The sequence below is a fragment of the Myotis myotis genome, unplaced genomic scaffold (genome assembly GCF_014108235.1).
Source record: "Myotis myotis isolate mMyoMyo1 unplaced genomic scaffold, mMyoMyo1.p scaffold_m19_p_19, whole genome shotgun sequence".
NCBI classification, from domain to species: Eukaryota; Metazoa; Chordata; class Mammalia; order Chiroptera; family Vespertilionidae; genus Myotis; species Myotis myotis.
Window position 1 is genome coordinate 8,577,244 of NW_023416323.1, and position 12,236 is coordinate 8,589,479.

Genomic DNA, 12,236 nt, shown 5'->3' on the forward strand with positions numbered 1-12,236 from the left:
CAAAAATTCATCTGGAATAAAAAAAGACCCCAAATACCTGCAGCAATCCTGAAAAAGACCAAAGAAGGTGGGATCTCAATACCAGATATCAAGTTGTATTACAAAGCCACTCTTCTCAAAACTGCCTGGTACTGGCACAAGAATAGGCATATAGATCAATGGAATAGAATAGAGAGCCCAGAAATTGGCCCGAACCAATATGCTCAATTAATATTTGACAAAGGAGGCAAGAACATACAATGGAGCCAAGATACTCTCTTCAATAAATGGTGTTGGGAAAATTGGACAGATATATGCAAGAAAATGAAACCAGACCACCAACTTACACCATACACAAAAATAAACTCAAAATGGATAAAGGACTTAAATGTACGACAGGAAACCATAAAAATTCTAGAAGAATCCAAAGGCAACAAAATCTCAGACATATGCCGAAGCAATTTCTTCACTGATACAGCTCCTAGGGCACTTGAAACGAAAGAGAAAATGAACAAATGGGACTACATCAAAATAAAAAGCTTCTGCACAGCAAAAGAAACCATCAACAAAACAATGAGAAAATCCACTGTGTGGGAAAACATATTTGCCAATGTCATATCTGATAAGGGCCTAATCTCCAAAATTTATAGGGAACTCATACAACTTAACAAAAGGAAGATAAACAATCCAATCAAAAAATGGGCAAAGGACCTAAATAGACACCTTTCAAAAGAGAACATTCAGAAAGCCAAGAGACATATGAAAACATGCTCAAAGTCACTAATCAGCCGAGAGATGCAAATCAAAACAACAATGAGGTACCATCTCACACCTGTCAGAACGGCTATCATCAACAAATCAACAAACGACAAGTGCTGGAGAGGATGTGGAGAAAAAGGAACACTTGTGCACTGCTGGTGGGAATGCAGACTGGTGCAGCCACTATGGAAGACAGTATGGAGTTTCCTTAAAAAACTGAAAATGGAACTCCCATTTGACCCTGTGATCCCACTTCTAGGAATATATCCCAAGAAACCAGAAACACCAATCAGAAAGGATATATGCACCCCTATGTTCATAGCAGCACAATTCACCATAGCTAAGATCTGGAAACAGCCTAAGTGTCCATCAGTAGATGAATGGATTAGAAAACTGTGGTACATCTACACGATGGAATACTATGCTGCTCTAAAAAGGAAGGAACTCTTACCATTTGCAACGGCATAGATGGAACTGGAGAGCATTATGCTAAGTGAAATAAGCCAGTCAATGAAGGAAAAATACCACATGATCTCACTCATTCATGGATAATAAAGACCATTATAAACTTTTGAACAATAATAGATACAGAGGCAGAGCTGCCTTAAACAGATTGTCAAACTGCAGCGGGAAGGCCGGGGAGGGTTGGGGGGCAGGAGGTAGGGGGGTAAGAGATCAACTAAAGGACTTGTATGCATGCATATAAGCATAACCAATGGACATAAGACACTGGGGGATAAGGGAGGCTAGGGAACTGTCTAGGGCGGGGGGATAAAATGGACACATATGTAATACCCTTTGTTATACTTTAAGCAATAAATTAAAAAAAATAAAAAAATAAAAATAAAATAATTCCTGATGGAAAGCAAATATATATATATATATATATATATAAAATATCACTTGAACAAATACTGTGATAAATGAAATATTCAAATTCAAAGCCCTAAAGCAACCACTAAACTAACCAAAAGTTATAGTTAATAATCAACAAGGGAGATAAAATAAATTGGGTTGTTCAGATCCCAATTAAGAGGCACTGAGTGTCAGAATGGATTAAAAACATCAACAAAAAACATAAACAAAAAAAACACACACAGCTTAACACATGTTGCCTAGAAAAATTTCACCTTAAATAGAACTCAAACGGTTAAAATTACAAGAATAGAAAGATACATGCTAATGCTGTGTAAAGAAAGCTGGAATGACTTTGGTTTCGAGAATGGATTCCTAGATGTCATTCCAAAGGAGTAAGCAACCACAAAAAAAATAACCTGGACCTCTTCTGAATTAAGAACTTGTGTGCATCAAATAACATCAAGAAAGTGACCTACATTCACTAAGATAGACCATATGTTAGGACACCAATCTCTACAAGTTCAAGAAGATTGAAATCATATCAAGCATCTTCTTAGATCACAGTGGAATGAAATTAGAAATCAACTACAGTAAAAATACCCTATAACATTCAAACACATGCAGACTAAATAACACTTATTAAACAGTGAATGGGTTACCAATGAGATAAAAAAAATAATAATAAACTTCCTGGAAACAAGTTAAAATGAACATACACAACAACCCCAAATCTCTGGGACACAGCAAAAGCAGTCCTAAAAGGGAAGTTCAAAGCACTACCAGCTTACCTCAAAAAACAAGATAAATTAACTATAAACTATTTAACCCTACGACTTAAAAAATTAGAAATAGAAAAACAAGAAAAGCCCAGAGTAAGTAGAAGGAAGGAAATAATGAAATTAAAGCAGAGATAAATGATATAGAGACCAAAAACAAAAACAAAAAACCAACACAATACAAAAAAATCAATGAAACAAAGAGCTGGTTCTTTGAAAGAATAAACAAGATTGATGAACTGTTAGCCAAATTCATCAAGAAACAAAGAGAGAGGACCCAAATAAAATCAGAAGTGAAAGCAGAGAAGTAATCACTAAAAATACTATGAACAACTATATGCCAACAAGCTGGGCAATGTGGATGAATCTCCCAAATATGAATCAGGAAGAATCAGAAAACCTGAATAGGCCAATAACAACTGATGAACTAGAAGCAGTAATAATAATAATAATAATAATAATAAAAACAGCAAACAAAAGCCCGGGTCCAGATGGCTACACAGGGGAGTTTTACCAAACATTCAAAGAAGAACTAACACCTATGCTCTTCAAACTATTCTAAAAAATCCAAGGGGAAGGAACACTTCCAAACCCTTTTTTTAAGGCAAGCATTATCCTAATTCCAAAATCAGATAAAGACACTACAAAGAAAGAGAATTACAGGCCAATATCCCTGATGAACATAGATACTAAAATCCTAACAAAATATTAGCAAATCACATACAGCAATATATTTAAAAGATTATACACCAGGTCCAAGTGGGATTTATCCCAGGGTCGCAAGTCTGTTACAATATTTCCAAATTAATAAATGTGATACATCACATAAACAAACTGAAAGACAAAAATCACATGATCATGTCAATAGACGCAGAAAAAGCATTTAACAAAATCCAATACTCATTTTTAATAATAAAAAAAACTCAGCAAAGTGGGAATAGAGGGAGCCTATCTCAACATGATAAAGGTCATATATGACAAACCTAGAGCAAACATCATACTCAATGGGCAAAAACTAAAATCATTTTCCCTAAGAACAGGAATAAGAAAAGGATGTCCACTTTCACCACTCTTATTCACCATAGCACTGGAAGTCCTAGCCACAGTGATCAGACTAGAAGAAATAAAAGGCATCCAAATTGGAAAGGAGGAAGTAAAACTCTTATTATTCGCAGATGAAATGATGTTGTACATAGAAAACTCTAAAGACTTCACCAAAAAACTACTAGATTTAATAAATAAATTTGACAATTAGCAGGATACAAAATACTCAAAAATCTATTGGGTTTTTTTTATACACCAATACTTAGTTCTCAGAAAGAGAAACCAAACAAACAATCCCATTTACCATTGCAGCAAAAAAATTTAAGATACTTAGGAATACACTTAACCAAGGAGGTAAAAGACTTGTATTTGGAAAAGTACAGGACGTTGAAAAAAAAGATAAAGGTATAAACAAGTGGAAGAATACACCATGTTCATGGATTGGTAGAATTAACATCATTAAAATGTCCATACTACTCTGGGCAATATACAGAGTCAATGCAATCCTTATTAAAATACCAACAGTGTATTTTACAGATCTAGAAAAAATACTCCAAAAATTTATTTGGAACCAAATAAGACCCAGAATAGCTGCAACAATGTTGAGAAAGAATCACAATACCCAATTTCAAGTTATACTACAAAGCTAGCATAATAATAAAAAAAAGGCTTGGTACTGGCACAAGAGCAGGCATATAGATCAATGGAACAGAACAGAGATCCCAGAAATCCACCCAAGCCATTATGCTCAATTAATATTTGACAAAGGAGACAAGAATATACAATGGAGTCAAGACAGTCTCTTCAATAAATGGTGTTGGAAAAATTGGACATATACATGTAAAAAAATGAGACTAAATTATCAACTTACACCACACACAAGAATAAACTCAAAATGGATAAAAGACTTAAATGTAAGTTGTGAAACCATAAAAATCCTAGAAGAAACTATAGGCAGCAAAATTTCAGACATCTCTCATAGCAATATGTTTACGGATACATTTTCAAGGGCAAAGGAAACTAAGGAGAAAATAAACAAATGGGACTACATCAAAATTAAAAGCTTCTGCACAGCAATGAAATATAAAGGGAACCCACTGTATGGAGAACATATTTGACAGTCATCTGATAAAGGGTTAATATTCAAAATATATAAGGAACTCATACAAAAGGAAGACAAACAATCCAATAAAAATATGGGCAAAGGACCTAAATAGACACGTCTCCAAAATGGACATACAGGAGGCCAAGAGACATATGCAAAAATGCTCAAAGTCACTGATCATCAGAGAGATGGAAATTAAAATAACAATGAGGTATCACCTCACACCTGTCAGAATGGGTACCAGCAACAAAGCAACAAATGACAAGTGCTGGCAAGGATGTGGAGAACAGGGAACCCTAGTACACTGCTAGTGGGAATGAATGTAGACGGGTACAACCATTATGAAAAACAGTATGGAGTTTACTCAAAGAATAAAATATGGAACTGCCATTTGATCCAGTAATCCCTAGGAATATATCCAAAGAAACCTGAAACACTAATCAGAAAGAATGTATGCACCCCTATGTTTATAGCAGCACAATTTACAATAGCAAAGATCTGTGAACAGCTCAACTGCCCATCAGACGAATGGGGAAAAAAGCATTGGACTGCCAGTTTCACCATGGAATACTATGCAGCAGTAAAAAAGAATTTCTTACCCTTCGGGACAGCATGTGGGGCCTGGAGAGTATCATGCTAAGTAAAATAAATCAGTCAGAGAAAGATAAGTGACACATGATCTCATTCGTATGTGGAATCTAATTAACAAAATGAACTGCTGAATAGAGTGGATCCAGAGACATGAAGCATGGAACAGAGTGTGGAATCTCAGAGGGAAGGTGAGGTAGGTTGGGCTGGTGGGAGGTAAGCAACCAAAGAACTTGTATGCATATATGCATAATCCAAGGACACAAACAATAGGGTGGTGAAGGTCTGGGGCAGGGGGTGGGGTGAGCTAGTGGAGTCAATGGGGGGAAAAAGGGGAGAAATGTGATACTTTCAACAAGAAAGATTTTTTTTAAAAGTGGCCTACAGAATAGGTGAAAATATTTTAAATCATCCTATCTAATAAAAGAGAAACATGGTGACGAAACCGGTTTGGCTCAGTGGATGGAGCGTCAGCCTGCGGACTGAAGGGACCCAGGTTCGATTCCGGTCAAGGGCATGTACCTGGGTTGCGGGCGTATCCCCAGTGGGAGATGTGCAGGAGGCAGCTGATCGATGTTTCTCTCTCATCGATGTTTCTGGCTCTCTATCTCTCTTCCTTCCTCTCCGTGGAAGATCAATAAAATATATTTTAAAAAAAAAGAGAGAAACATGGTAATTAGCATACTACCGCTACTATTCCCATTGGCTAATCAGGGTGCTATGCAAATTAACTGCCAGACAAGATGGTGGCCGGCAGCCAGGCAGCTTGAAACTAACATGAGGCTTGCTTGCTTCAGTGATGGAGGAAACCAACGTTCCCTGCCTGCCTTGCTGGCCTCTGAGCCGGCAGTTTGAAAAATTGTAACAAATATAGAAGCTAAACAAAACCCCAGAAACCTGCTTTCAGCAAGCAGGGATCTCAGAGCTTGAGTTGTACATTGTTTCGATTATAGAACCTAAACAAACCAGATACCTGCTTTCAGGAGCGGAGGCCTAAGAGCTGGAGCCTCAGAGCTAAAGCTGGCCCAGAATAAAAAAAAAAAAAAAGCAAAAAAGGGGCAGTTGGGAGCTTCCATCACCCGCCAGCCTGAAAACAGCCCTCAGCCCCTCACCCAGACTGGCCAGGCACCCCAGTGGGGACCCCAACCCTAAAGGGTGTGTGACCAGCTGCAAACAGCCATTATCCCCTCACCCAGGCTGGCCAGGCACCCCAGTGGGGACCCCCACCCTGATCCAGGACACCCTTCAGGGCAAACCAGCAGGCCCCCACACGTGCACCAGGCCTCTATCCTATATAGTAAAAGGGTAATATGCCTCCCAGCAACGGGATTAGAGGAGCTGCGAGGCCTCCCAACACCGGGATCAGCGTGATGGGGGCAGCACCCAAACCCCCTGATCGCCCTGCGGCTCTGTGTGTGACAGGGGGTGGCGCCACAACCTCCCTATCCACCCTGCTCTGTTCGTGACAGGGGAAGGCGCCCCAACCCCCTAATCAGCCCTGCTCTGTGCCTGATAGGGGGGAGCTCCCCAACCCCCTGATCGCCCTGCAGCTCTGTGTGTGACAGGGTGCGGTGCCCCAACCACCCCCCCCACGGGCCCTGCTCTGTGTGACGGGGTAGAGCCATAACCTCCCCATCAGCCCTGCCCTGAGTGTGACAGGGTGCGGCACCCCAACCCCCTGATCCGCCCTGCCTTGTGTGTGACAGGGGGTGGTGCTCCAACTCCCCTATCGGCCCTACTCTGTGAGTGACTGGGGGGAGCTCCCCAACCTCCCTGATGGGCCCTGCTCTGTGCGTGACGGGGGTGGCGCCGCAACCTCCCCATCGACCCTGCCTTGAGTGTGACAGGGGGCGGTGCCCCAACCCCACAATCGGCCCTACCCTGAGCGTGACTGAGGTGGCATCGCAACCTCTCAATCTGCCCTGCTCTGAGCCCAACCAGGGGCTGCATCTAGGGATTAGGCCTGCCCTCTGCCACCCAGGAGCAGGCCTAAGCCAGCAGGTCATTATCTCCCGAGGGGTCCCAGACTGCAAGAGGGCACAGGTCGGGCTGAGGGACCCCTCCTCCCTGCCGAGTGCCCAAATTTTTGTGCACCGGGCCTCTAGTATCTATATATATAAAAACCTAAGTGACCGATTGACCAGTCAACCAGTTGCTATCATGTACACTGACCACAGGGGGCTGACACTCAATGTAAGAGCTTCCCCCTGATGGTTAGTGTGTTCCCACAGAAGGAGCACTGCTCAGCTGACCAACAGGCACCAGATGCCGGCTCATGGCTGGCGAGTGCCGCTGCTGTGGCACAAGCCTCTCCCTCCATGGAAGTACTACTGAGCGGCAGAGGCAGGCACAGTGGGGCTGGGATGAGTGGAGTGGTAGGCAGGAGAAGCAGGCAGTGTTGGACTGCTGATTTCAGCCTGATCCCCACAGGCTATGACGAGGGACCCCACCGCTGCATGAATCTGTGCACCAGGCCTCTAGTATCTAATAAGAGTTTAATAATCAGAACATCTAAAGAGATTCTAAAGCTCAACATCAAAGACAATTAACCCAATTAAAAAGTGAGCACAGGACCTGAATATATATATTTCTAAAGAAGATATGAAGGAAAACCTGGCATAGGAGAAACCAAGATGGCGGCATAGGTTAACGCTGGAGATCGCTGCCTCAAACAACCACTTTAGAGATATAACTAAAGGACAGAACGGACATCACCCAGAACCACGGGAAGGCTGGCTGAGTGGAAATTCTACAACTAGGAGGAAAGAGAATATCATACCCAGACTCAGAGGAGGCGCAGTGCTGAAGTGAAATACTCAGGTGCAGAGTGCGCGCGCGGAGCGGGCTGGCGGCGGAGGGCGCGGTTGTTGTTTTCAATCGGGAGGGAGTTTCAGACTCTGAGCTCCAGATCCGGGCGAGTCTCTGGGGACCGAGACTCAAACGGGAGAAACGGGACTGTCTGGCTTCGGTCGGAACTCGAAGGCAGCTTTCTCTCTGAGGTTTGCAACCATTGCTGGGGCTCTGAGAGGCAGAGCCCCTGGGGAAGGAACTGAGAGTCGCCATAACTGCTTGTTCCGCCCGCCCTGTAGATCCCCGGGGACCCGCCCCGCCCAAGCCCTGCGCAGCGCCATTTGCCGGATAGCCTCAGGCAAACGCTAGATTAGCACCGCCCTAGAGATCCAGCACAGAAGCCCTCCCACTACAGACACAGCAGACTATCATAGCCAGTTAGCCTGGAGGTCAAATCACCCCCGGTATTGCCGACATCAATCAAGGCTTAAAGGCAACAAGACTGCGGACAAAGACCACTAGGGGGTGCACCAAGAAAGCATAAAAAATGCGGAGACAAAGAAACAGGACAAAACTGTCAATGGAGGATATTGAGTTCAGAACCACACTTTTAAGGTCTCTTAAGAACTGTCTAGAAGCTGCCGATAAACTTAGTAAGGCCCTCGAAAAGACTGGTGAGACGGCCGATAAATGTAGTGAGATCCTCAAGAAATCTAATGAGAACCTCGATGTTGTGATAAAGAACCAACTAGAAATTAAGCATACACTGACTGAAATAAAGAATATTATACAGACACCCAACAGCAGACCAGAGGAGCGCAAGAATCAAGTCAAAGATTCGAAATGCGAAGAAGCAAAAAACACCCAACTGGAAAAGCAAAATGAAAAAGAATCCGAAAATATGAAGATAGTGTAAGGAGCCTCTGGGACAGCTTCAAGCGCACCAACATCAGAATTATAGGGGTGCCAGAGGATGAGAGAGAGCAAGATATTGAAAACCTATTTAAAGAAATAATGACAGAAAACTTCCCCCACCTGGTGAAAGAAATAGACCTACAGGTCCAGGAAGCGCAGAGAACCCCAAACAAAAGGAATCCAAAGAGGACCACACCAAGACACATCATAATTAAAATGCCAAGAGCAAAAGACAAAGAGAGAATCTTAAAAGCAGCAAGAGAAAGAAACCCAGTTACCTACAAGGGAATACCCATACGACTGTCAGCTGATTTCTCAACAGAAACTTTGCAGGCCAGAAGGGAATGGCAAGAAATATTCAAAGTGATGAATACCAAGAACCTACAACCAAGATTACTTTATCCAGCAAAGCTATCATTCAGAACGGAAGGTCAGATAAAGAGCTTCACAGATAAGGAAAAGCTAAAGGAGTTCATCACCACCAAACCAGTATTATATGAAATGCTGAAAGGTATCCTTTAAGAAGAGGAAGAAGAAAAAAAAAGGTAAAGATACAAATTATGAACAACAAATATGCACCTATCAACAAGTGAATCTAAGAATCAAGTGAATAAATAATCTGGTGATCATAATAGAATCAGGGACATAGAAAGGGAATGGACTGACTATTCTTGGGGGGGAAAGGGGTGTGGGAGATGCGGGAAGAGACTGGACAAAAATCGTGCACCTATGGAAGAGGACAGTGGGTGGGGAGTGAGGGCGGAGGGTGGGACGGGAGCTGGGAGGAGGGGAGTTATGGGGGGAAAAAAATGAGGAACAAATGTAATAATCTGAACAATAAAGATTTAATTAAAAAAAAAACAAAAAACAAAAAAACCTGGCATAGAAAAGGAAGAAAAATGGCGGAGGTTTAGAGGGACTTGTCGGTGCCTTGTCCCAGAGCAGATAAGGGCGAGCAGCTGAAACGGGTAACATGCAGCCCAAATAAGCAGAGGAGATTCAGTTGAGAGACAGTCTGCAGCCAGGAAAGACAGAGAACTCCTAGAAAAAGGGAATGGTTAGAGTCTGAGGCTGAAACCTCTCCCGGTGCGCCCGCACAGCCATGGAGACCGCGCCATCTTGAGTGGCTGTTACCAGCATCCAGAGACCGGCTACTAACCCGGAAGCAACGGCTCTCAGGCAGCACGACTACATGAACTCAGAGGAGCCCTGCTTCTCCCCACAGAAAGGTTGGACTTCCCCCAAAGGTGCAGTTTGCAATTTAGGTTGGGGAGTGGAAAAAAAAAAAAAAAAAAAAAAAAAGAAGATATGAAGGATTAAAAATGGCAGCAGAGTAAGTGGATGCTTCACAGACATGCTCCCAGGAACAAACAGGAATTACAACTAAAATACAGAAAAACTTCTTGAATAATCAACAGAAAACTTGTAGGAGAGACCCCTGATAACTGAAGACTGAAGGTGGCGACCACATAGAGACTGGTAGGAGGTTCAGAGGCACAAAAGGGCTGGCCTGGCACCCACAGATGGCAACTGAAGTCCCAGAGAGATATCTCAGCTTGGGGGGTAGCTACCAAAAACTCTGGGATTTAATCCCCAAGCTGTGCTCCCCAGCAGAGAACACCAAAACTGAGGAGGGTCCCCACATAACATCTAGCTGTGAAAAGCAAGGGGGTACTGTCTGCTAGAGAGTAGCAGCTGAAAATTCAGGCACCCTCAAAAAAAGGGCCAACACACAAAATTCCCTGTGGAGCCACCCACCTTGTACTCCACCAGAGGGAGGGTGAAGTGGATTGGAGCTGTGAGAGCAGAAGCCAGGACTGGGGTCTCTGAAGATAGAGCTCAGAAGGCAGACACCCCAAGTTTCCTGGGTTGAGCCATCCCCTCACACAGTAGAGGTCATCTTTCCCACATAGACATTTGCCTTGCCTGGGGGAAGACAGTTGACACACCCTATTGGAAAACACCTTGCCCTGAGGCCACTTAACAGATTAAAAATAACAATTAGTCTCCAGGCAAAAGAAACTGCCCCACCCTATTGAAGAAACTCTGGCCATACCTGGTGAGCACAGCTGTAGTGGCAGGAGCCTCTCCCGCCTCTGTGGCAGTTGGACATCCCCCCGAACTGGAAGCAGGCTGGGCTGAGGGACACTCCCCCAGTGAACCAAGCCTCTAGTAATCTTATAATCCAATCCCTGTCTTGTTTTCTCTCACTTTCATGTAATCCTTTTTATATTTCATCCTTAATTTCAAATGTATAAAAGAAACTGCTGAGTGGGTGTGTGGAACAGGTAGTGGCGGCAGCGGCGGCGCAGCAGCAGCAGCAGTCCAGTGAGCAAGGTCTCAGGCATGGCCAGAAGTGGGCTAGGAGGCAATGGCTCTGGTGTGCAGGGCCCTTCTGGTGGCAGTGGCAGAAGATGGCAGCTCTGCTCAGTGTCCTGCAACAATACAACATCCTGAAGAAGAAGATCTTGGTGAAGGGGGACAAAGTCATCTTTTGTGGCGAGTTCTCCTGGCCCAAGAGAGTGAAGACCAACTATGTGGTGTGGGGGACTGGAAAGGAAGGCCAACCCAGGGAGTACTACACGTTGGATTCTATCTTATTTCTACTTAAAATGTGCACCCTTCGTCTAAGTATCAGCCAAAGGAATGGAAAACAGGGACTTGAACATATATTTGTATTCCAATATTAGCTGTAGCATTATTCAAAATAGACAAAAAGTGGAAATAATACCAGTGTCTATCACTAGGTGAATGGACAAAACAAAATGGGGTATACATCCATTTGAACATTTTTTTCAGCCATAAAAAGGAATACATGCTACACTATGAATGAACCTTGAAAAAATCATGTACAAAAAAGGAAACTAGACCACCTTCTTACATCATAAACAAGAATAAACTAAAAATAGATTAAAAACTTGAACACTGGAGAGACAAAATAGCAGCAGAATAGGCAGATGTGTCTCCAGCCTTGTCCCAGAGCAGATACTAAAATATGGTGAAATTAGGGATCTGCGCTGGAGAGTATTATGAGACCTCCAAGCCCAGAGGATCAGAAGGAAGCCGCACAGCACCAAGGCTGTGTCCCTTGAGACAGGCGTAACATTTGACTGTGGAAAGGAAGTCCACAGAGCTGCTGGTGGCAGGGGATTCTAGATCTAAGCCCACAACCATGAGAGGCTGAGCCTGGAGTGGGCAGCCTGAACAACTGCCCAAGCCGCGCCATACCAGGGGAAAGGGGTTCTCAGTGGCCAGCTCTTTTCCTTCTTTGGTCTTTGCTTTTATTCACTAAACCCAGTTCATAGGACCTCCAAATACAAACACTCACCAGTGGCTGAGATGCAGAGTCTGGGGAGAGGCTGAGGAGAGGAGCAGGTTGGGGAGAGGTGGCCAGGAGTCTGGCACTGAGACATACCTGACAA